The sequence below is a fragment of the Mesocricetus auratus genome, unplaced genomic scaffold (assembly GCF_017639785.1).
Source record: "Mesocricetus auratus isolate SY011 unplaced genomic scaffold, BCM_Maur_2.0 Super-Scaffold_6730, whole genome shotgun sequence".
In the NCBI taxonomy this organism is placed as follows: domain Eukaryota; kingdom Metazoa; phylum Chordata; class Mammalia; order Rodentia; family Cricetidae; genus Mesocricetus; species Mesocricetus auratus.
The window spans coordinates 63019672-63042934 of record NW_024429184.1 but is presented as its reverse complement, the minus strand read 5'-3'; the positions used below and the strand labels follow the sequence as shown (position 1 = coordinate 63042934).

Genomic DNA, 23263 nt, shown 5'->3' with positions numbered 1-23263 from the left:
CTAGCAGACACTTTAAAAGTAGATTGTGAAACTGTAGTATACTATGGCACAATTAGTTTCTACTCAGGAAATTCTCCAAACTAGCATGGGGATGGGGACATCTGTTGCTTAGAGTTCAATAGCATCATTAGGGACATGCCCTCCACTCTGGAGAAGATATAACAGAAGCCTTGACCTAGCTGTTCAAAGGACTTAATAACTGAAGTCAGAGGGAGGAGGCTTCCCCCCAGGTACTCAGAGAATGCCAATGGCCAGGCTTTGACTCTGTACACAGCTGCTGAACAGCACTCCTGTATTTGAATTCCCAGGGCTGAAGACAACATTGGCATGAGACTACCTTGTAAAAAAATGCACAGGAGACAGGATGTGTGGCTATCAATATATGTGCAAATGAGTTCCTTCAAGGATGGTAAAGTAAGTTTACAGCCTAACATACATAGCCACAACCTGCTAGAAAACAACACAAAAGCAACGTGCCAAGTACTTGTAAACTGAATAAATTACATCCTTGTTTACACTGCATGTTTTCATTATAATTAAATGCAAAAAATAAAAAATCCAAACCAATAAACTGCAACTCTATTTAGCATTTACAATCAACTTGCTTTTCCATAACTGCAATAACTTTTTTTTTGTAAAGACAAATTTATACAGTATTTTAGAAATCTGTTAAAGCCTAATTTATGGAACCTAGAAATAAGTAGGAATTATGTGGGAAATAAGTAGGAATTATGTGGGTCCACCAAATTTAGCCACTCCCAGTGGAACGTCTTCATGATGCATATTTGACAGCAGAGAAAAGATGACTATGTAGCTCAAGTTCTACTCCACTACTGGGTCAGACAAAGTCACCCAAGGGCCTCAGTTTCAGTTTCTGCCACCTGTATACCAGGCAAGATGGCTCAGTAGGTAAAGGCACCTGCTATCATGCCTAACAACTTGAGCTTGATATTAGGGACTCACATTGTAGGAGAGAACCAACTCCCATAATGCTGTCTTCTGAGCTCCATCCTTCCTCATGTACATACACAAGAAATTCAGGGTTGTTTACAAACATAACTGCTACCAGCATACAGTGTTTGCATTTCCTTCTCCTCACTGAGCCTCATGCAGCATTTTCTTCACAGAGCTGACCAACAGCAGAGCATGCCTGCTCCTCTGAACGGCTGTATCACCTTCCTGACTCACTTCAAGATCTGAGGCCACCCACAAATAGAGATGCGACTTGGTAGCCTCCCTAACTGGGTGCTGTTGCCTGTGGCATCTTTTGTTCCTCTCTCTGCTAACTCCCTAGATGCTGTCTCCACAGGCTTTGTTTCAACCTGGCAGTCCTCAAAGCAGGAAGTATCCCTTGTCTCCTGATACAGGACAGAGGACCACTTACTGTATCAGATTCCCTCATCCTGGTAAATTAGCCCCAAATAAACGCTGATGCTTAGTCAGCATCCCCACTCTTTATCCTCGACTACAGGATCAGGACTGTGCCATCACTTCTTCGTACCTACTTCTCAGGGAACATTCGGCTGAAGCGGGGCCTGTGCTCGGAAGTACTGCCCATGCTACACTGTGCGTAGCCCCCAGGAGTGGGCAGACTTCTACACCCATCCCCACTTTCTGGAGGCCCCTGCATGCTTCAGACAGTGAGCTCCTTGTTTCATTAGTTCTAAGCTCAAACTCATGCACTCTGCATGCACTGTGGGTTTTCAAGGCCCTCCCTCTGCTTCCTTCTTCAGTTGCCTCTTCAGTGTGGAAGAGAGGGTGCTGCTGACCCTTGTTCAGGACCACTACACTTGTGGCCTTTCCTGTCCTCCTCATGTCTGGGGGTGTATTCCTTACCAGAGATGTCCTCCCCAGAGGACAAGGGGAACATGGGCAGAGCTTGGAAGGCTGCCTTGCATGAGTGTCTGATATACTTCTAGAGCAGTGGTTCTCAACCTTCCTAATGCTGCAACTCCTTAATACAGTTCCTCCTGTTATAGTGACCCCCAACCATAAAATTAATTTGGTTGCTACTTCATAACTGTAATTTTGCTATTGTGAATTGTAATATAAATATCTGTGTTTTCTGTTGGTCTAGGCAACCCCAGTGGAAGTGTAATATAAATATCTGTGTTTTCTGTTGGTCTAGGCAACCCCAGTGGAAGGGTAATTTGCCTACAAAGGAGTTGTGGTCCACAGGTTGAGAACCACTGTTCTAGAGGTTATCTGCATGCTCTTGACTTCTTCAGGCCACAAAACAGAACACTACCCCAACAGGATGCTGCCCTACTGGAAGGCTGTCCCATTTGAAGACAGATTAATCAGAAAGAAGACCATATCCACATCCTCAATGGCCAGCACTGTAGGTCAAGAGTGTCACTAAGTATTGATGTCAAGCTGACAAACAGGAATCTTCCCGAACATCGAGAATAGGTGAATTAGAAAGTTGATGGGAATAGGAAATTTTCCTGTTGCTTCCTTAACCCTTCAGGGAACAGTCATTCTCCATGACTATGTCACAAACACACACAGGATATGATCTCTTTCTGAGAATGTAATTAATCTATTAGTAGTTTTGTGCAATTTCCTGATGGTAACTAACAGTGACCTCCAACACTTTTAAACCTCATGCCTGTTTGTTGTGAATGTTACAGCCACATGCTCAGGCAGAGCGTTTCACACCTTCAGGAAAAAGACACAGACATACAAGGAGTCAAGAGCAAATCAGCACAGAAGTGTGTTTTTTGGGGCTTATCAATCAGACATAACCTGGGACAAGGGCCAGGGACTTAGCTCCAATAATCTGTGTGTACGAGACTTCTGGAAAGCTTGGAGAAGATTAAGTATTACCCTGAAAACTGTTTGTAATAACAAAGTATGCTGTGTTTCTGCCTTATAATATTCAACTGGTAAAAGGAAAAGGGCAGCAGGCGATTCTAGTATCAGAGCATGAGTGTTCCATGTAGGAAGAGCATTCAGAGGCCTTTAAGTAGGTGAGTGTTTGGAAGCACAAAGAACCACCTTCACTGGCCAAGAGCTCACACTGCCACCAGGAGGACAAAACAGGCACCATTCAACAGAACTGGAAAATGGACAGCTGAGCTGCAAGGAACTGATTTTAATTCAAAGAAAGGAATGACTGCGCACAGCCAAACCCGTTTCATGTGTGGAGACTGGGCTGGATTCTGTGGGATGCACATGTGGGTAGCTGGTGTCAGGCTGCAAGAAGTCTCAGGCAGGCCTTAAAAACCAATATCCCTGCCCTTCACGGGTCTTCTGTGTGTAGCCCTGACTGTTGTGGAACTCGCTCTGTAGACCAGGCTGGCCTTGAACTAACAGAGTTCCACCTGCCTCTGCCTCCCAACGGCTGGGATTAAAGGTGTGTGCTACCACTGCCTGCCCAAAAACCTATATTCTTAAGTGTCACCAAATACCTTAACCTAAAATTCTAGCAAGTGATGAACAAAAATGAAACAATAATTTCCCAAGATGAGGCTGCAGTTCTATTAGTGGAACATATGACTTGAAAGAAAACCCAGAAGGTATACAAAGAAATGGCAAGGGAAATTATGCTGAGGAGTGGGAACTCATTGCTTGGCATCACATAAATGAAGCCAGCAGGTAAGACTCCAGCCTCTCAGGCCTACACTTGTGAGACTGTTAGGGACACAGTCACTTTCTAGATAGTGTGCTATGTGTCCTTCAGTTCTGCACTGAATTTATGCTTGGGCCACTTCTCCATAGTAAAATGGAAAGTAACCAACACTGGGAAGTGATACAAAACACCCAGAAACATGGCTTTACTAACTCGACTGGAATCAAAACCAAGCTGGTCGTGAATTTACAGTATTAGGGCACTTCTGTTCAACATCCAGGTCAGCCTTGCAATTAAATAAGAGCACAAGAGGTACAGAGGAAGAAGCAGAGGAAGGAGGGGGTGGGGAGGAGTCAGGGGGAGGAAGCTGGAGGATGGAGGAGGAAGTCTCCTCCGAGCAAACTGCAGTGACGAGCGTGCTGTCTGTATGTGCCATGTGAAAATACTCTTCAATGCTAGATATTCACACTTCTGTAAATACAGCATTACCATGCTAAAACATACCGTTTAATATTTTTAAATTAGGCAGTTTTCTCAGTGGTCATGAACTATATTTAGTTTTCTATATTTTGCATCCATTAACTATAAAAATACATTGTTATAAAAATATCCTGGTTCCAGATTTCACATGATCCCAACCTTATGAAATCTCATCGTAACGCTGGAGAGGGGGAAGCTAACATTTAAATTCCAGAGCCCCCTCTGTGCTTTGAGTTCATCATGTCTCCCTGCTGTGCCTTAGCCATTACAGTCACTCTTTTTAGATAAAGAATATGACCTGGGAGAGTAATAACAATGAGAGCCATATTCTCTCTTTCTTTTTCTGTTCTCCAAAAGATTTTTGAAAATCATAAAACAGCTACTTAACAGCTCTGTTTTACAAATGCCAAGCCCTGGCTGGAGAGCTCTTTCACACCGCCCCTTGCCTGCCTTTTGACTACCCCTGTCCTCCTGGGTGGCTGCTGGGAGACATCCTACCCGCTCCCTTCTCCATTCGCCTGCACTCCAGAAATTCAATACCAATTAATTAGATTTCCAGTTTCAAAGCAAAGAACAAATCCTATCTCTTCAGGGACTGTGTTAAGATGAGTCACACCACAAACTGGGGAAAATCATTAATATTAAATTCTATATTTTTTCATAAGTAATTATTATTCGTGCTTTCTCTGAGAACAAAAGAAAAGGTATGGCATTTGTCTCTAGAAATAAAACCGAGTTAACAATACAGGAAAAAATGTCTTTGAAGTGGCTGGATTAAATTGCTCTTTATCACTGCCATGTACAGGCATATAAGTTTGAAAGTAAAATTCCAGTTTTCTGGTGAGAACAGCAATAAATCAGAAATATAGCCTAGCCCCCCCATAATTTACTTTTAAAGAAGGCGTATGAGATATTTGGGATTGTGAAGCGGTTTTGTTTTGTTAGACCTTTACACTCCTCTAAGGTCTAGTTATAGGTCTACAGTAGTGAACTGGGCTTCCACATCAGTCTTGTGTATGTGTGTATTAGCCAAGCACACTGAGAACATAAAAGCTCAATCTTTCCCCAAAACACCGCCAGGACACAGGGCCCCTCCCTTCACAGGAGGGCAGAGATGGCTTGGATGGCTAGCCACAGGACAGTTCTAATTCCAGCAGCGTAGTGATAGCCACCAGGGATTGCTTAGAAGCCTGGGTACCACTTTATGCTACAGGGTGGTACATCATGATGGGAGAAGCTAATGCTCACTCTTTGTCTACTTCTTTTTTGTTTTCTTTAAGTAAAATAATGTAAAGAGGCTGTAGAAAGCTCATGGACATAGCTGTAAAAAGACAGAGATCAACAGACAGCATCCACTCTGTGAAATGTGGTTGCTGAAGGATAATCCACAGGCATTTACACAAACAGAAGGGTGGAGATCCACCCTTGACGTGAAGGCCAATTACAAGTTTTGGTGACTTTCACCTTACGCCAAGCATGAAGGTAACTGCTTTTACTAAATCCAAGTTATTTAGAGCATCAGAGTCTTTGGCTAAAATGAACTAGACACATTGTACAGATCTTACATTAATTCCACTGCTTTAAAATGAGTAAAAGCACTCATGCAGAAACCTATCAATTGTTCAGTAGACTGATGTCAAACAGGCGTCTAATCACTTCCATAGCAACCCTAAGATTCTACTGGGAAAACACCCACAGTTTCCACCTTGCGCTCCATTTAGGACATGGCTGGCTTCAGATGAAGTGACTCCAAATAAGACAGCAGTGCAACCTGTGCAGACCCATGCAGAAGAAAGAAGTCATGGAAACAGTGACAGACAGTGTCTGGCCAGGCACTATAGATTAAATATTATAAGAAAAGTTATGTAGCATTTCAAAGGTTCTAGAAGGTAAAATGAGAGAATTATGCATCTGCACCCAACTAAAATTAGAAAAGCTGCCATATGGCTCTGTGAAGCTGGCAGCGCATTCTTATTCATTAGGAACCATTCTGCTAACATAAAAACACAAGGCCTTCCTGTGCTCTCCAAATGTGTTTATCTTTTCAACATTAATGCACTATATATCATCCCGCTGCTGAGATCTCCTGCCGTGCATATTAAAAAACGTGCAGCTGCACTTTCTTTAGTAGTGGGAGGAACCTAAGCCCCAAGTTGCCTCCCTCACTTTCGACACTGAGCTTCCCACTTGGCGTATCGTGATTTCCCTTCTGCACAAACCCAGTAAAGTCAACCAACTTCAAGGCCATTTCTGCCCAACTATATCTTCTGAAGCCCAACTTCAGAGAAAGAGGACTTGGCTTACCCGTCTTAGTCAGGCTTTCTATTGTTATGTCAAAACACCATGACCAAAAAGCAAGCTAGGGAAGAAGGATTTATTTGCCTTACGCTTCAACTTTGTAGCCCAGCACTAAAAGGAGTCAGGACAGGAACTCAAGTAGGGCAGGAACCTGGGGGCAGGAGCTGATACACAGGTCATGGAGGAGTGCTGCTTAAAAGCTTGCTCTCATGGCTTGCTCAGCCTGCTTTCTTGTAGAACCCAGGACCACCAGACCACGGATGGCATCACCCAGCATAGGCTGAGCCCTCCCTATCAATATCCAACTAAGAAAACGTCCTATAGTCCAATCTGATGGAGGCATTTTCTCAATTGAGGTTCCCTCCTCTCTGATGACTGTATCTCGTGTCAAGTTGTCATAAAATTAGTCAGCACAACTCTTCTTAAAACAGTACAGTATACTTATCAAGAGAGATGGTCACTAAGGAGGACTCAGGGTAAAACTGGCTAGAAGCTGCCTGTGTCCCCAAGAGCTCTATCCCTTCCTATAAGCCCATTCACTTTTTAATTAGCACCTAACACACCACCTCTTGTGATTCACTGACAGGTAAATGGACATTGAGTCATCTTTCATTGGAAGTCATGTGAGTGTTTATTAAATGTAGATAATTTACATTCCTGTGTTGCACTGGTCAGGCCCTGGAGGGGGAAAGGGAAACAAAAGCAAAGCCAAATCAGGTGGGTATTAACCACATTGGTACTGAAAGCCCCTGCACACTGCTCTACAAGTTTTACAAGGGGATAACCAAAAGGAAAAATGTGCATCAAGTTTGTCATGGAATCATCTACTTCTGAATTTGTGATTGTGTGCACCTCAACCTCCATCAACCACCTGTCTAATGTCACATGAGCGAGCCTGTACCTGCATCTTCTGCAGCAGGTGCTTGAGAGGCAAAGGCTAAACACCCATGGCAACGACTTATTTCAAGTACATCTGGGACTAGTGAGATGCCTTAGCACCATTAGCACCAAGCCTGCTGACTCAACTGAGCCCTGAGACCCACACCTGTGCCCAGCACATGCTTGCACACACACCTACACCCACATGTGCACTCAAAGTAAACACAAATGTAATTAGTGGAGGCTTTAGGAGCTACCTGAACAAGAAACGGATCATTATTTTGTTTAAAAGGATGAAAGACCAGGATGAAGCTGGATGAAGGGACATAAAAAAAAAAGGTAGTCCCTCAAAAGTCCAAATTGCAAACATAAACTTCCTTCCTTAAAAATGTTTAATTTCTTTAAAATACACATGCTACTGGTAACTTTTCCAGAGGACCCAGGGTCAATTCCCAGAATCCACACACTGGCTCACAAACAGTAACTCTACTTCCAGGAGATTGGAAGCCCTTTTCAGGCCTCTCAGGGAACTGCATGAACACTGCAGATACACACAGGCAAACCACCCATACATACAGAAAAACAATTATATGTGTTAACTCAAAAGCAAGATTCACAAAATTATACTATAGAAACTGTTGGGCTCCAGCCTCCATGGGGTCCCTGTGAATTGCTTGTCAGCTAACAACCACAGGTGCATCCTGTTTTCTTGTTCTGGTTTACAGCACTGGCCTTGTCCCACTGGCATCAACCTCTAATTATGAAAACACGAAAACACCTGGGGGTTCTCCACTGTGCTGTAAGTCTGTATATAAGGCTGCTCCCTCCTTGCAATAAAAACACATACACGCACATTCTCTTAGCACAAACGGCTAGACATTTAAATCTCCAGGCTTTTGCCTGATACATTAGACTTGCTCCTGGTGCAGGCGCCACAGAAACAGTCAAAAGTTTTGCATAAATAGGTTAGGCTGTGGAGAGTAACATGGTCACAATAGCTCTGTTGAAAGAGCATTATATTGAAAACAATAGAAATTACATAAAAAGTTTTTCCTACAATCTAAAGGGCTAAGTCATGCAAACTTTTTGATTAAATCACTGTCCTGCTCATCACCATGTAAAACTCCATCATTAGGAATGTTACACTGTTGCCACACTGCTCCACTAGCAGGCCTGCCCCTCCTTCTTCTCTGAGGCCCACCTCCCTGCTGCAGAACAGAAGTCTCTTGTTTTTCCTCTCCCTGTAGCTGCTCTACCTCAGCACACCATTCATCCACAGCATTCCTGGGGAGCTCTGAGGAAATCAGTTGTCCATTGCCTGGCACATAGTAGGTGCTCAACAACAATGTGTTAACATTGAATGGCTCACACGTGGCGGGGAGCCAGGATCCACAGACCCCATGGAAGTGAATTCTGCAGAGCTGTACTGTGTTCTAACACAGTGGATGGTGTGTATACTCAGTAGACTCAGTAGAGAAGGGAAGGCAGAGCATCTGCACGTAGGATATCAGATAACTCCTAAGGCTGTGGGGCCACTGGGAAAAACACTCCCAAGGAAGAAAAGGCTCCAGAGGTCACCTTACAGCTCAGCTGCAGAGTGCGAGATCTCCACAAACCAATTTTTATTAAACCAGACTCTCATCCCCAATATAGAGCAAAGTGATTTGGGCACTATGGACTTCTTACTATTACAGAGTTCCCTAGCTGTGCACAGTTCTTAATAAAGAAACTTTGAGCTTTGGGACAAGCTCACTAGTGAACTGCTCAAGACACATAAAGCCCTAGATTTAATCCACAGAACAGAAAGGTGGGGAAGGGAGGGAATAAAACTTTTTTTTTAACAGAGCATTATTTTGCTGGGAATCTAGTGTAAAAATAATTGCTCCCCAAGCTGGGAGAAATTTTGTACCTAGAGATAGATAGTCAAGCCTGAGAATTATCAAGTACAACAGTTCTCAATCTGTGGGTCACGCCCCCTTTGAGGAGTTCCTACGACCACTGGGAACATTATGTTTACATTATGATTCATAACAGTTGCCAAATTACAGTTAGAAAGTAGCAACAAATAATTTTACCTTGGGGGTCAGCACAGCATGAGGAACTGTATTAAAAGGTTGCAGCATTAGGAAGGTTGAGAACACAGCACCAGTAGGTCTATGTAGCCAGAGGGAGGGCTGCAATCCCTGGAGAGGTTGCTCAACTCAGGGTGCATACCCAAAGACAACAGTGAAGCTGGGATCCCTGAAGACAGCCAGTAAAGGCACGGAGAAGGATACAGGGAGGCAGGAAAGGAGGGAGGCAGGAAAGGGGGGCTGGCTACTCAGTTTCTAGGAAACAAAATCCCCTTCTTGAGCCTCATATCACCCAACTGAAGTCCCGGGAGGGGCACCTCCCTGGGCACCGGGAGGCCTGAGAATCATCTTGGCACCTAACCCTCACCTGTCCTTTGGGGCCATCCTCTCAAGGAGCCTCAGAGTTTTGGTTCAACTTTCCTCGGACCTCACTTTTCTCTCAGTGTCTTCTCCATCTGGGCATCTCTAGTGGAGTTTCTCTCTACAGCATCCTGCCAATTCCATTCTAGAGAGGCCGCCACCACCAGCTGTGCTGTGTGTACTTTCTGCTGGGTGCTAACAATAATGCAGGGCCTGACACTCCCATCTCTTCTGCTTACTCACTGCTGCCCACTCCCATTTCTCCCACCCCGGCCTTTGTTTTGTACGTCCACAGAAAGACCTCACCACCACGCGGTTTAAAAAGCAGGTGCTCCTAATTTAAAGGCCCTAATGCAAAAAAACTGATAATTAAGCACAGAACCATCCAATTTAGAGACCTAAAACATCAAATTATGTCAAATCGTATCATCTGAGCAGAGCTGACATGAAGAATATGGTTTCGGGGCTAACCCTGCAGCTCCTCAGAAAGGGGTGCAGAAGGCCAGGGTTCATAGAATCTACTCCCAGGGTCACAGGTCATACAGTGGGGGAGGGGCTTTCTTCTAGAAAAACATTACACATTGTAGTTTGGACTAATGTTGAATTCCTCCTGAGTGCAAGGATTACAGGTTCATGTCACCACAATTAGTTTTCCAGAAACTCTTAGGACCTGAAAGCACACAAATCTTTCACAGTCGACTATCTTTAGTAGCCAGGACTCTGGTTCCATCTGGGTCACCCCAGCAAGGTGGTACCCAAGACAAAAAAAACGAGAGCCTAAAAAAGATGTGAGAGCAGTGACTGGAGGCATAGCTCACAGCCTAGTGACCTGTCCAGTGAATTAGAAGTTGTCTCTGTGGAGGTGTCACACTTCTTTGTATGTTTACTTTCTCTTTGTCTTACAAAAGGATTTTTTTTGGGGGGGAGGGGGTGATACTGTCTTTTAGACAGGGTCTCACTATGAAGCTCTTGCTGGCCTGGAATTCATCATTTAGATTAGGCTGGCCTCTAACTCACAGCCATCCATTTGTCTCTGCCTCCTGAGTGCTGGGATTGAGACCAAGTACCACGAAGCCCAGCTAACAAAGATTAAAAAACAACAAGTTGTTAGGAATCATTCATGAGGAGGAAGCTACATAACACTTAGCAGACAGACAAGCATGCACAAATGAGGTGACAAAGGAAATTACATCCTCATTATAGAGAAACACAGAAATCCTGGGAGCTGAATAGTGAGGTGTTCTACTTTTTTGTCTTTTTAAAATTAAGAATACTTACTATGTATGTAATTTGTTATGTATGTGTGCACAGTGTGGAGGTCATGGGCAGTTTGTGGGAGTTGGTTCTCTCCTTTCACCATGTGTGTTTTGGGGAGCAAATTCAAGTTTGGTGAATCAGGGGACTGAATCTGGCTTCGTGGCAAGTACCTTCACACAATGTCTCTCCAGCCATGATTTTACACAGAAGAAAAAGAAAAAGAAAAAGAAAAAGAAAAAAAACCACCAAAAAACAAAAAAAAAAACACTTGTTTTGTATCTGTTGATTTTTGGTAAATGTACTCAAACTGTGGTGTAGAAAACATCACAACAATGAGGTTAAACGGTGTGGACGGGAAAGATGGAAGTGGCGCGGAAATAATGTCCACATGGGTCCTCTGTCGATGGACCTACGTTCCCTGTCATCCCAGGAGGAAGTTCTAAGTCTTCACACAGTAAGACAACAGGGTGCACTGAAATCAATGTTTAAGGTGACCTTGAATTCCTCATGGTATGAATTTTTTCCACCTGTAACTGACACAGGAGGGGAAGTGACGAAATTATCAAGCAAATGTCCACAACCATTGAAAGCAACAGGCGATTACAAAGCAAGGAGGTGGCCAGCTGGACTTGGAGACTGCCATGCCATGCTTCAGCCAGGTGGTGGGAGAGGACCTTGCTAGCAGCTGCATATTTCAGAGCCCAGTAAAACTACAGGCAAAGATTCTGTAACCAAATCTTTTTGGTTGCATGCCATTCTCCAGCAAACTTTCAAAGTTCGAGGGAAAACTACTGCACCCTGATAGTTCCCTGGGGTTTACAATGGTTCTATGATCTAAATACAAGGTTTGTTCTAGCAGCCAGATTCACTTGAAATCAGAATAATTGCCTTCAATTGTGACGATTTAGTCTCCAGGGAAGTTTACACTGTGTCAGGTGTATAGGTCATATGTATCCTGGTTATCTGATGGCTAAGACATAAGGAATCTCTTAGAAGGTGAGAGGCCATGAGACATTACAGTTCAGCATCCATGAACAGGAAAATATGCCCCAGTAAATGAAGCTGTCCTTAGTAAATTAATACTTTTTTTTTTTTTGGTTTTATGAGGCAGGGTTTCTCTGCATTGTTTTGGAGGCTGTTGGTCCAGTCCGGCCTTGAACTCACAGAGAACTGCCTGCCACTGCCTCCCGAGTGCTGGGATTAAAAGCGTGCGCCACCACCGCCCGGCTCAAATTAATACTCTTAAATGATAGTTTTGCTTTACATATATTGGCCATAAGAGATGTTTCCCCAACCCAGTAAACCACTTTAATAATGACATATAAACGAAATCTACATCAAATGCATTGCTCTTTTGAATTTTAATAAACTTAAGTTTATAAATGCTTGATGGCTGCATATAACACTATCATGTAGACTTAAAAAAATTCTAGCTAGAAGGTGGTGGCACTCTCTTTTAATCCCAGCACTTGGGAGGCTGAGGCAGGCGGATTACAGTGAGTTTGAGGCCAGTCTGGTCTACAAAGTGAGTTCCAGTACAGCCAGGATTGTTCACAGAGAAACAATGTCCCGGAAAACAAAACAAAAAAATTCTAACCAATGGCATTTTGAAACCAGTGTAGCCTCAGCAAAGATGGATAGTTTGCAAGCAAGAAACCTGTTTGGAAACGTTGCCTACCAGGTGATAGCTTACAGGTGAGGCAGACAATGTGGCTGAAGACATGACAGCTGGGAAGACCCAGCTGTGAGAAGCCCTGCAGGGGCAGGAGGCTGCCTTTCTCTGCACATTTCCAGCCTAGACTGTAGGAGATGCTGGTCACCTGTCACTGGAATTCACCTGACTCTCACAGCCACACAGTCTCAAACATACATCTTCAGACTGCACTGTTTGTTGTCTTTTTAAATCAGATCAGTGAGCAGTGTGCTTCTGAGAAAAGAGAATAGTGGCGGTTGTCAGCTTTAATTGCCAAGGAAAATATCTGGCTGCACACAGGGTTTCCCCAAGAGCAAGTTGGTGCATGACCTCAATCTTTTCTGAGCTTAGCATAATGCCATAAGGCGCTGCTGACTCAGCAAAGCAACCCCTAATCGCTTGCAAACCACCCCTGCCTCACAGGGGCATCATTAGCCTTCGTGAGATGATGTAGGTGGACTCCCTGAGCTCCACAGAGGACAGGAGCCAAACGGCATTATTCTGCATGTATGATTACAAGGAGTCTCAGAAAAACAAGCCTCTAGAGGAATTGTTCACAAATTACAAATAAAGAAAAACTCCAAAAACATAAAATTTTATGGCAAAACTTGAAATTATTCAGACTTAAAAATGAAAGGGACAGATTATTAATTCTCTGCCACAGAAGATACAGATGTCTCTTCTAGAGGGACAGAGTATCACACACTTTTGTGATAACACAGAAACTGAACCAGGAGCATGCTTTTTCAGAATTATTTTGAGATACTGCTATTATGTAACACTTCTATAGTTTTTCTGCGAATAAATCTAAACCTAAAGTTGGTAAAACAGTAACTTGTCTTTTCTTTAGTTATCAATAATATCTGTTCCATATAAAACATATAAACCTGTTCCAATGAATATTGGGACAATACAGGAATACTTTCCTGAAGGTAATTTTCTTTTTAAAAGAAAGAGAATTGTTGTAATACTGTGTGTGTGACAGACATGGACATTATAGGATAACTTGTAGGAATGGGTTCTCTCCTACCAGTAGATCCTGGGAACTCGATGGTCCAACAAGAGCTTTTATCTGCTAAGCCATATCACCAGCCCATAGGTTTTTTTTTAAAACATTACAACAATGTTGTTTTTGAGCAATAACATTTGTCTTAGATGGGGAAACTGTTGTCCCTCTTTCCTCTGGACAAACCCAGTCAAACTCTCCTTCAAGTGCCCACCTGAGTGGGCTGGGCTACAGTTCCAACATGGAGGGATCAGGTGCCACTGTCTTCCCTGGGTGGTAACACAGCATTTTTAAAGCAGCTGGTGCCATTTCCTCCAGCAAATCTAAAAAAAATCCAAGCTGGTTTCCCTCTGTACTTCCCTAACAAGACTGAGGACACTTGGTATTCCATATGGAAGCCATCTAGCTGTATCTGGATAGTATCAGAGTCCCCAAAGGTCTGTCAAGTCCCAGAACCAGATATTGGTTTTCCATCTTTGATACCCCCAGCCCTGCCACAAGAAAAGGGAGAGGGATGTTGTTCACTCTGGAAAATACAATAGGACAGAGTTCTTCACATGGGCTGGGTTGGCTGTAGGACCGTTAAATCCAATCAATACAAATCAGCTGAGAAATTTGATTTTGTAATTTTCATTACAAAAAAAGGACTATTTCCTATTTTTGGAGGACTCATGATACTGAGAGCAAAACCTAAGACAATGAACAAGGCTTTGCCCTTCTGGGAATCTGAGCATGCTGCCACAGCTAAGGTGAACACTGAAATAGAGTGACTGAACTACTTTCAACCTGTCAGAAAAGTAACCATTTATGTTGCCTATACTAGTAATTTATGACTATTTTGTTTGTTTAGCTGGGAAAGCTGGCTGTCTGAACAGCTGAGGGTAGGAACCAGCACTGACAAGGAAGCTCAATGAAGAGACTTAGAGAATGCTCATTATCTAATATCTCTACCAGGAATGCTTTCATCTGAGAAGGAAGGAACATTACTTCACTCAAAATGAACTCCCCAAGTGTGCCAGAATAACACATGCACCCCAGCACACTACCGGGCTCCAACAAGTTCCCTGAAAAGCAGCAGCAGATCAAAACAGTTTTGGAAAATAATGATCTGTTCTGTTATCCTTGTTAGATAAATCCAACTGCTGAGGAAATTAGACTTATATGTCTCAAAATTTCAGATTAAAATTATACTCTATAGTGATAAGAATAATTTGTTAAATACCCAAAGTCAAACTCTTTGAAAACTGATTGCTCTTTGTTGTAATTCTTCATGTGGACTCTCCTTCAGCAGAACCTAAGGAAAGAAAGCTGGGCATGGTGGTGCATGCCTGTAATCCAGCAATTTGAGAGGTCCAAGCAGGAGGACTGTGGGTCAAGGCCAGCCTGGGGTGGACTAAAGGATAAGAAATTTCTCAAAAGTAAAAGGATAACTAGAAGAAGACATCAGAAGGGAAGTAGTTGGCATATATAGAAAAAAAAGTTATTGGTCCAGGTGTGCAGGTCTGTTGTTGTCAAGACCACATCCATGGTACTGGTCTCCATGGTGATCACACCCCATGTCTGGACCTTACTACCACTTGCCATTCTGAAGAGAGCTCTTATCCTAAGAGTCTCAACTAGTGCTTTGTGGCAAGCAGAAGCCCAGATGGAAAGAGATCCAGGGCAGTAAGAAAGAAGCAGCCATTTTTCAGGCCTCTTTTGAAAGCCAGAACACTTCTTCCTCGGAATTATGTAGACATGTTGATGGATTAGCCTCTTTCACGTCCATGACTCTATAGCAAACATGAGGAAGTAGATCTACTTTTCAGGGTACAAGGGTTCGTCCCAAGACTGATAAAAGTGGAGGCCCACAGGACCACACCTGGACTTGATGTAGCAGAAAGAGGTTGAAGTAAACTTAGCAATGCTTCCGAAACAGTGTGTATTGTATTTACATTTGTATCGTATCTGTATATTCCTCATATAGTGAAGGATGCTCAAGGGAGAAGCCTTATTGGTGATAACACACTTTTAGGGAACAGGTCAGGAATCTAAACACACACAAAATAAAACAAACAACAAGCCAACTGCAATGTTTTGAAGGAAAATATCTTCTGTTTCAAAGTATTAGCTTGTAAATAAATCTTAGGAAAGAACAGTTTTTAGGTTGAAGACTGTCAGTTTTTAGCTTGAAAACTGTCAGCTAGTTAAGAATGTATGACAGAGGGAAAAATGGACTCAAAGATTCAATCAGACATGAGATTACTTTCACACAATCTAAGAAACAAAAAACGTCATTTCTTTTGATCCCTGTAAATTTAAGCTCCCAAACAGCATTTCAAATAAAATACCCATCTACTTTTCTGCCCTGATCTGATGTAGAACATCTTCATATTGAAGATGGTTTATCAAAGGAAGAAGGTAAGTTTGATCCAGAGTGGCTTAGAGTGAACATGTCAATTATGAAAGGTCTACCCCCATCACATGTAATAAGCTAATAATGATAACATTTGGTACCTTACACAATGTAGTGACCTGCACATACCTGTTTGTGTAGACAGGCATGAAGAAGGAATCATTACTGTATTATGAAGCTCTTCAGGCCTAGGGAAGTAGAGGAAACATTCCCCGAAACAGCCTAGGAAAAGTCTACTACTGGCCACAACTGGGAAGGTATGGGGAGGGTGCCATGCCAACAGGCATTATTTATTTCATTTTTCTTTATCTACTTAAGACAAAACATCTCACTTATGCAATGGGCAGGTCCAGGAGAATACTAACTGTATCTGAGTTGCTAAAAATGGCAGTCCCAAGAGGAGCCTGAGCCACTGCTCACTCCTGGATAATCCATGTACTCCCATTCGTGTAACTATGTTAATAGCAGTATTCTTTTGAACAAAATGATAAAAAGGAGAAACACAGGCACAGACAGGCACCATTGTATGCTGTTACAGATGCTGAATGAAAATTTAAGCATTAATACCTGAAATCTCAACCCCACCATTTTCTAGGTGGCTCTATAGAAGCACATTAGGTCTGGTAGACAGTGACCCAATCTTGAACCTCACATGCAGTCTTTACTTATGGCCAATAAGGCAACAAGAACTGGGGTGGTCACAGTGATTGTCAGCAAAATCAGTCTATTTCCTGAACAGGAGCATATGCCTTCTCATCAAGGCCAGACCTGCTGTGAGTCTACACAGGTAAGACGCACAGATGAAATGACGAGACCACAGAGCTCCAGCCGACACAGACAAGCCCTTCTTTTACAACTAACAGGGAACGAAGGGAATGCTCCAAAACAAGCTTGGAATGAGACTTTGTTTTTTTGGGGGGGCTAAATATCAGTAAGTTCTCCTCCCCCCAAAACAGCACTCTTTTTTTTGTGTGTGTGTTCATGTGTCTTATTTGAAAACCTGACATACCTTGAACATGTACACTGCCCTTAAAAACAGAGATCTGTAAGAAATATCCTTCTAAGTAACTGGAGCACCCGAAGCAACAGCTGATTCCACACTAACCCACTTCACTCGGCAGGACTCCCTCCCAATGGCAGACAAACCACAGGCACAGAGCTGAATGGTGGTTCCCTACACTTTACCTTTCATTGTAGACACGGGCGAAGGAACTGGGTAGAGGCTCAGTTCTACCTCTTATCTGTGTGGCTTTAGACAAGGGTAGCCCTAACCCCGAGTCTGCCTTCTATAAGACTGGGAGAATAAGCAGCCTCCTCTGCAGGGGCACTGTACAGACTGTAGGCGTGCCTAGGACAAAGTAAGCCCTCCGCCAGTGTGGCCTGCCACCTCCATAGCGGCAGCTGACCTTTGCCTTTTGATGAAGGCAAATTATAGACAGGCAGCTACAGAGTTTCCATGTAGCATAAAGATGGAACTGTATTTCACAGGGGACAAGACTGATACAACTAGGGGAAGGGGCTTTCCTCAGTACAAGGATAAAAGTTGGTTTTTATCCACAGGATGAGGAAATCAACAATTGTGCTTCACTGAAACTTTGACAATTTGAACATGTCTTCTGAGGCCTCTGTAGATAGCTATCTGAAACACTTATGAAGTGTTTCCTGATTGAAATGTGGCTTCTGTTTTCTAGATCAGCTTGCAACTCCACACTGATGGGGCCCGTGCAGGGGGGCTGTCGTGTAAGTGCCAGTATCCGCCCGAGGGAGCAAGTTCTTTTTTTTTTTAATGTCACAAAAGTATCTCCTGTTTATAATACCCATTATATTTTATATCCTGTATCTTTGTGATCGATTGTGCTGTCAACATTTTCAATATCTGTTTGTCCCCTAAATGAAATGGTCGCATGGCGTGCTGTGTTATCTGGTGAGCCCTGGTAGCTAGGTTTACCCCATTTCCCACCTGGCCACATGCCTGTGCCTTACTTCCCTCACCACATTCCTCTGGACCCAGACTTGCTGCAAGCCCATCTTGCTGGAACCCACTCACCACATCGCAGCTACCAGAGAGATGACAAGTAGGGCCATCACAGGGAACACTAGTGTAGCCTTGTTTTTTAGGCTCCTCTGAAACCACAGAGAAGAAAGAATGCTTGGAGACAGAGCAACAGTGCTCAGAAGGTGAGGTGAAGTAGGAGACGTTAACCACCATCACCCGGAGGGACAGGACAATAACCTCGTCTTGTTTCCTAGATGCTCACTGGAAACGAAAAGCACCTGTCAGAAAGGCAGATGGAAGGACACACAGGAACCCAGGCCCCAGGTGGGATATCCGGAGGGCGCCACAGGCTTTAGTGCCTCCTTAGCCTCTGGGGCTCATGGCCCTTCAGTGCACTGAGATACTACCATGACCCCCTGTGAAATCCCTTAGAACCTGGAATCATCATCACAATCTGTTCTCAACAATGTAAGCAAACTCACCTCTATTCACACAACACTAAGAAATGAGCTTAGTTTGGCTGGTTTAGATTCTCTGTGGAACATTATTTTCTCTCCTAAGAAAACAAGGAAAAATTTCACATAAGCATGCCCACGGGTCTCAGAGGCAGGTGCTGGAATGCAGAAGAGAGGGCAAAGGCTTTGTAATTCCAAGAGACTGTGGTCTGGATTCTACTTTGCCCCTTTTCAGTTGAAGCCTTCAATATCTGCCTCGTGTTTCTGGGCATCACCCTCATTAGCAGCACAAGCCTGAAAGGGCCCCACAGTTAGAGGCAGCATGAGCACTAAGCAGGGAATACAACAGGTTTTCCAGCACAAAGAACTGTATGTTTGAATGTTTCTAGAACAGTCTTTTAATGTTGCTAACTAGAAACATATCGTTAGGGGCTGGAGAGATGGCTTGGCAGTAGGGAGCACTTACTCTTTTATGGGATCAGAATTTGATTTCTAGCATCTGCATAGAGATTTCCACCTGACCATAACTCTAGTCCCACAATATTCAGTGCCCTTTTCTGACCCTGGCCACTAGGCATACACATGATAGACAGACACACATGTAAACAAGGCACTCATACACATAAGATAAAATAATTCTGATTCTTAAGTTCAGCGTTTCTTTAAACATTAACCATATGGCAAACTGCCATGTATTCGTTTTGGTTAAAAAAAGTTCTCTTCCTTCCTCTCTCCCTCCCCCTCCCTCCCTTCCTTCTCCAGCCTGTCTGCCCGCTTGCTTGCCTCCCACTTACTGCTTTGTTGTGATTCTATCTCCTTTATTCAATGCACATATCAACTTCATCACTTACTAAATAACAGTCCCAGGCTGCAATAGGGCCAGCTTGCAAATTGGGTAGAGGATGAGCTAGAGATAGAAAGCATATTCCCACGGGGTTGCCTGAGGAAGGCAACCCACCTTTGGATAGGAGGGCTACTACTGCTCTGTATCTGTTTATGTTCCGGAAGTCCATCATTGCACATGCCACAGAAGCCATCTCTGTACGAGTTGAGAAGCCACTGTGTTTAAGGAAGCTCCTGGTCATCCCCAGACCATGACACACGAGCTTATTTCAGATTGACAAGGATATAATGTTTAAAAGCTGCTAGACTTGTGCTATTCATATCTTTAGAATGAAGAAAATATCAAATCTCTCATTCCTTCAACGTTTTCTCTAAGCCCTGCATATCAGATGGAAAGGACATATAAATTAACAAGCTGTGCTCCCTTCTGAGCTATGGTAGAAGCGGGTTACTTGGTGGAGTTTTCTTTTCAGTTTAGACTCTATTCCAAGCCAGAATGGAATATATATTATATCGGCCAGTGGTACTCAAGCTGTGCAGCTACAGGCTCAGCATTAATTAAAGCTTGAAGACTGCCTTAGAAATGAGGTGGCCAGAAACAAAGGGCAGAACACTGCCTTGCCCCCAAACATGCTAGGAAAAGATGATGAAGGCCTTGAACACCACAGACAGGGAACCTCAGTGAATTCCCCTAAACAGGGATTTCAAGCCTATTATCTTTTAGGGTTTTAATGTTGGTTGGGAAGGGGATGGGTTATAAAGCGGAAGCAGAGGAGGTTAGAACACCAAGGGTGAGGATGGGGCCAGGGAGCTGTTGTCAGTCAGTGAGCCAGACAGCAGTGGTGTACAAGAAGAGGTAGGTAGAGTGGATGTAACCAGGGCTTAGGTGTCTAGCCGAGGGAAGCACACAGCACGTGTTTAGTGCACAGTGAAGGCAGGCGCTGAGACTAACTACATGCAAAAGGGAAAGTACCTACTGGAGAAAATGGGTTCAGAGGAGACATGATAAACTGTGGTCTCTGGGGCATCCCCGTGTACGTGGAGTCTAGATGGGCATCTAAATGAGTAAATGAGAAGACGGAGAGTGGAACCTCGGGAGGGCTCATGGAGCGGGAAAGGTCAAGGATAGAGGTTTAGTGTTGGCTGCGATGAGCACAGATGTGAGAGACGAGGACAAACAGCACCAGTTAAGGGAGAAGAGTGAGGAAGAACAAGTGACGGTGCGTGCGTGCCCGCGTGTGCGTGCGTGTGTGCGTGTGTATGTGTGTGCGCGCGCGCATGTGTGTGGAGGAGGAGTGCCTGAGGACGCACAGAGAGCAGAGCGAGAGACAAGGGCTGAGGGAAGGTGGAGAAGGACGCTCGGCCAGAGAGAAGGAAGAGCTCTGGGCAAGCAATCAGGAAGGTACTGCACAGGCGACATGGTGCTGTGAGTGAGTAACTGTGAGCTAACGTCCTATGCAGGGAATCTGTCACTAAGGAAGAGTGCAGAATACACAGTGAGGACACCATCAGAAGACAGTGGACCCCGGATTGCTCTCGGCCCTAGGTCAGGCTCAGAGATCTCCCTACTTTCCTTTTACTAGTAGTAAGGCTAATTGTTTTCACAAGAACCTACTAGGCAAAGGATAAAAAATAAAAATTAAAAAAGCAAAACAAAAAACCCCCCACCTTTTATACCTCATTCCATCAGGCTTTTCCGTTTGTTGAGGAGTGGTGTGCGTGCGTCTGTGTGAGTGTAGGGGTCACAGAGGTGCACTTTCCACCTTATTCCCTTGAGACAATGTCTTTCAGTGGCCAGAAAACTGCACAAGTTCTCTAGTCTCTAGCACCCAACACTGCTGGGGTCCCAGGCATAACCACACCTGACTTTTTACATGGGTCAGGTGCTGGTGATTTAACTCAGGTCCTCATACTTATATAGCAAATATTCCTACCTACTGAACCTTTTCTCTAGGCATTTTTAACATGGCTATGATATATTCAAAACAACCTCTCTTGTAATTCAGTTGCATGCATATACCACTGTATATATGTATACCTATACGTATGTTTGTTCAGGACTTAATGCCATGGGTCCTGGTTTATGTTTTAATTTCCAGCTAAAAGGCTAAAGAACACCTGCTCTAATTCCATGCTAGGAGTGGTATAAAGTGGTATGGTCTAGAAGTAGCCTTTGTCCCCCGGCACTCAGAAGGCAGAGGTAGGCAGATCTCTTAAGTTCCGGGGCAGCTAGGGTTCCACAGTCAGTCCCTGTGTAAACACACACACACACAAACACACACCTCCCCCTTTGCAGTGACATATACTCTCCCATGGGAAGGTTTTGCTCCTACTGGACTCTAAGCCCATGATAGAGGCAGCCCCACCCCTATAGACACTCAGCAAACAGACATTCACAAAGGGATTTTCTAACTGACACCATGAATGGGTAATTTTGACCCACCATGACTTAGTCATGAGGCAGCACTGAGGGAATCAATTGTTATAGCATGCACAAAACTCAAGGACTTCATGTTAAATGAAGTAAGCCTGTCACAGAAAGTCAAGTAATTATTATTCCACTTACATGATGTGCCTAGAGTAGAAAATTCACAGAAGGACTGCTAATGGTCGTACAAAAATCTGAATTTACTTGCTGTCATTGAACTATATACTTAAAAATAGTCACTACTGTATTATATATAATTATAATAAAATCAAATTAAAATCAATTCTCAGGTGAAGTTAATTTAGAGTCTCTAATCAATAAGCATTAAAAGAAGTACAGTTCTCTCTTGTAATACATTACAACACCTTTGTGGACTTAGAAAACAGATCTGAAGTACTGATAATATTGACTCTGAAGTAAAATCTGGAGTTGAAAACAAAATCCAGCAATTGTGATCTCAAAGAATAAAACCACAAAAGGTAAATTTTCAGCAGACTTTGCACCATGGAAAGTTATTGTTTTCCTAGAGTTATTACCTTAAAACACGTTTTATGTGTGTGTGTGAGAGAGAGGGGGAGAGAGAGAGAGAGAGAGAGAGAGAGAGAGAGAGAGAGAGAGAGAGAGAGAGAGAGAGAGAGAGAGAGAGAGCGCAAAAAGGGGTCCTGATTCCTAGCAGAAATGGCCAGCCATTAGTAAAGCGTGAACATCTTCTGAGCAGAAGTTAGTGAAAACACTTCAGAGGAAACAAGTCATGGGAAGGATGAAAGAACCAAGAGGTAATGTGGTCCATCCTTCTACCCCCAAAACCAGACATGAGCCAGTGTGGTCTCTGCAGTCATCCAGAGCCCCCAGCTGTCCACACAAGGAAAAGCTTCAAGAAGGAAATCATCTTCAGAACATGAGAAGTGTCCAGAGGGAGGTGCAATGCCCAGAGGAAGATCTCAACACTTTCTCTCACTGTCCTGCTCTTCAGAACATCCTCTCTGCAGTCCGGCTGCCCCGAACTACCGGGCACTCATTAGAAATGATATTAAGTTATCTGTGTTGTAGGGTAGTAGTTCTTACTTTCAAAAGACTCTTTTGGAAAATAAATTACCCTTGGTAAATGCAATTTCACCATAGGATATGATCCTTTGACCAACAAGATGGTTATCGTCACGCATATCCTCACCCCAATAATAAGGGGTGCATGAGTATACATATAAAAAAGGTGAAGTTCATATTCATTGCTGATGACATTGTGAAATGGTAAGCTGCTATGGAAAGCACTATGAGCTTCCTTAAAGAACTACAACAGAATTATCATACGGATAGCGTCAAAATAATTGAGACAGTATCTTGAAGAGACATTTACACACCCATGTCCACAGTAGCGTCACAACCTGTGAGTATGGAAGCAACTCCAATATCCATTCACAAGAAAAAAGACCTGTCGGGTAGATACTGACGTGCACGCCCATGACCCAGCAGCAAGACATGGCCACTGGATACTAACAAGTTCCATGCCTGCTTGGGCCACATAGGGAT

General features: G+C 43.6%; 1 protein-coding gene across 3 annotated transcripts in view; it reads right to left on the bottom strand.

The window, feature by feature from the left end:
• Positions 1–23263, bottom strand: part of Ncoa2 (nuclear receptor coactivator 2) — a 228607-nt gene that overhangs the window by 54637 nt on the left and 150707 nt on the right. The window contains exon 1 of one of the 3 annotated variants that reach the window (XM_040741431.1): positions 9671–9917. The exons of the other annotated variants lie outside the window; for them this stretch is intronic. The gene's annotated coding sequence lies outside the window, so the exon portion shown is untranslated. Of the gene's footprint in view, positions 1–9670; positions 9918–23263 lie in introns of those variants that run through there. 3 annotated transcript variants of the gene reach the window in all.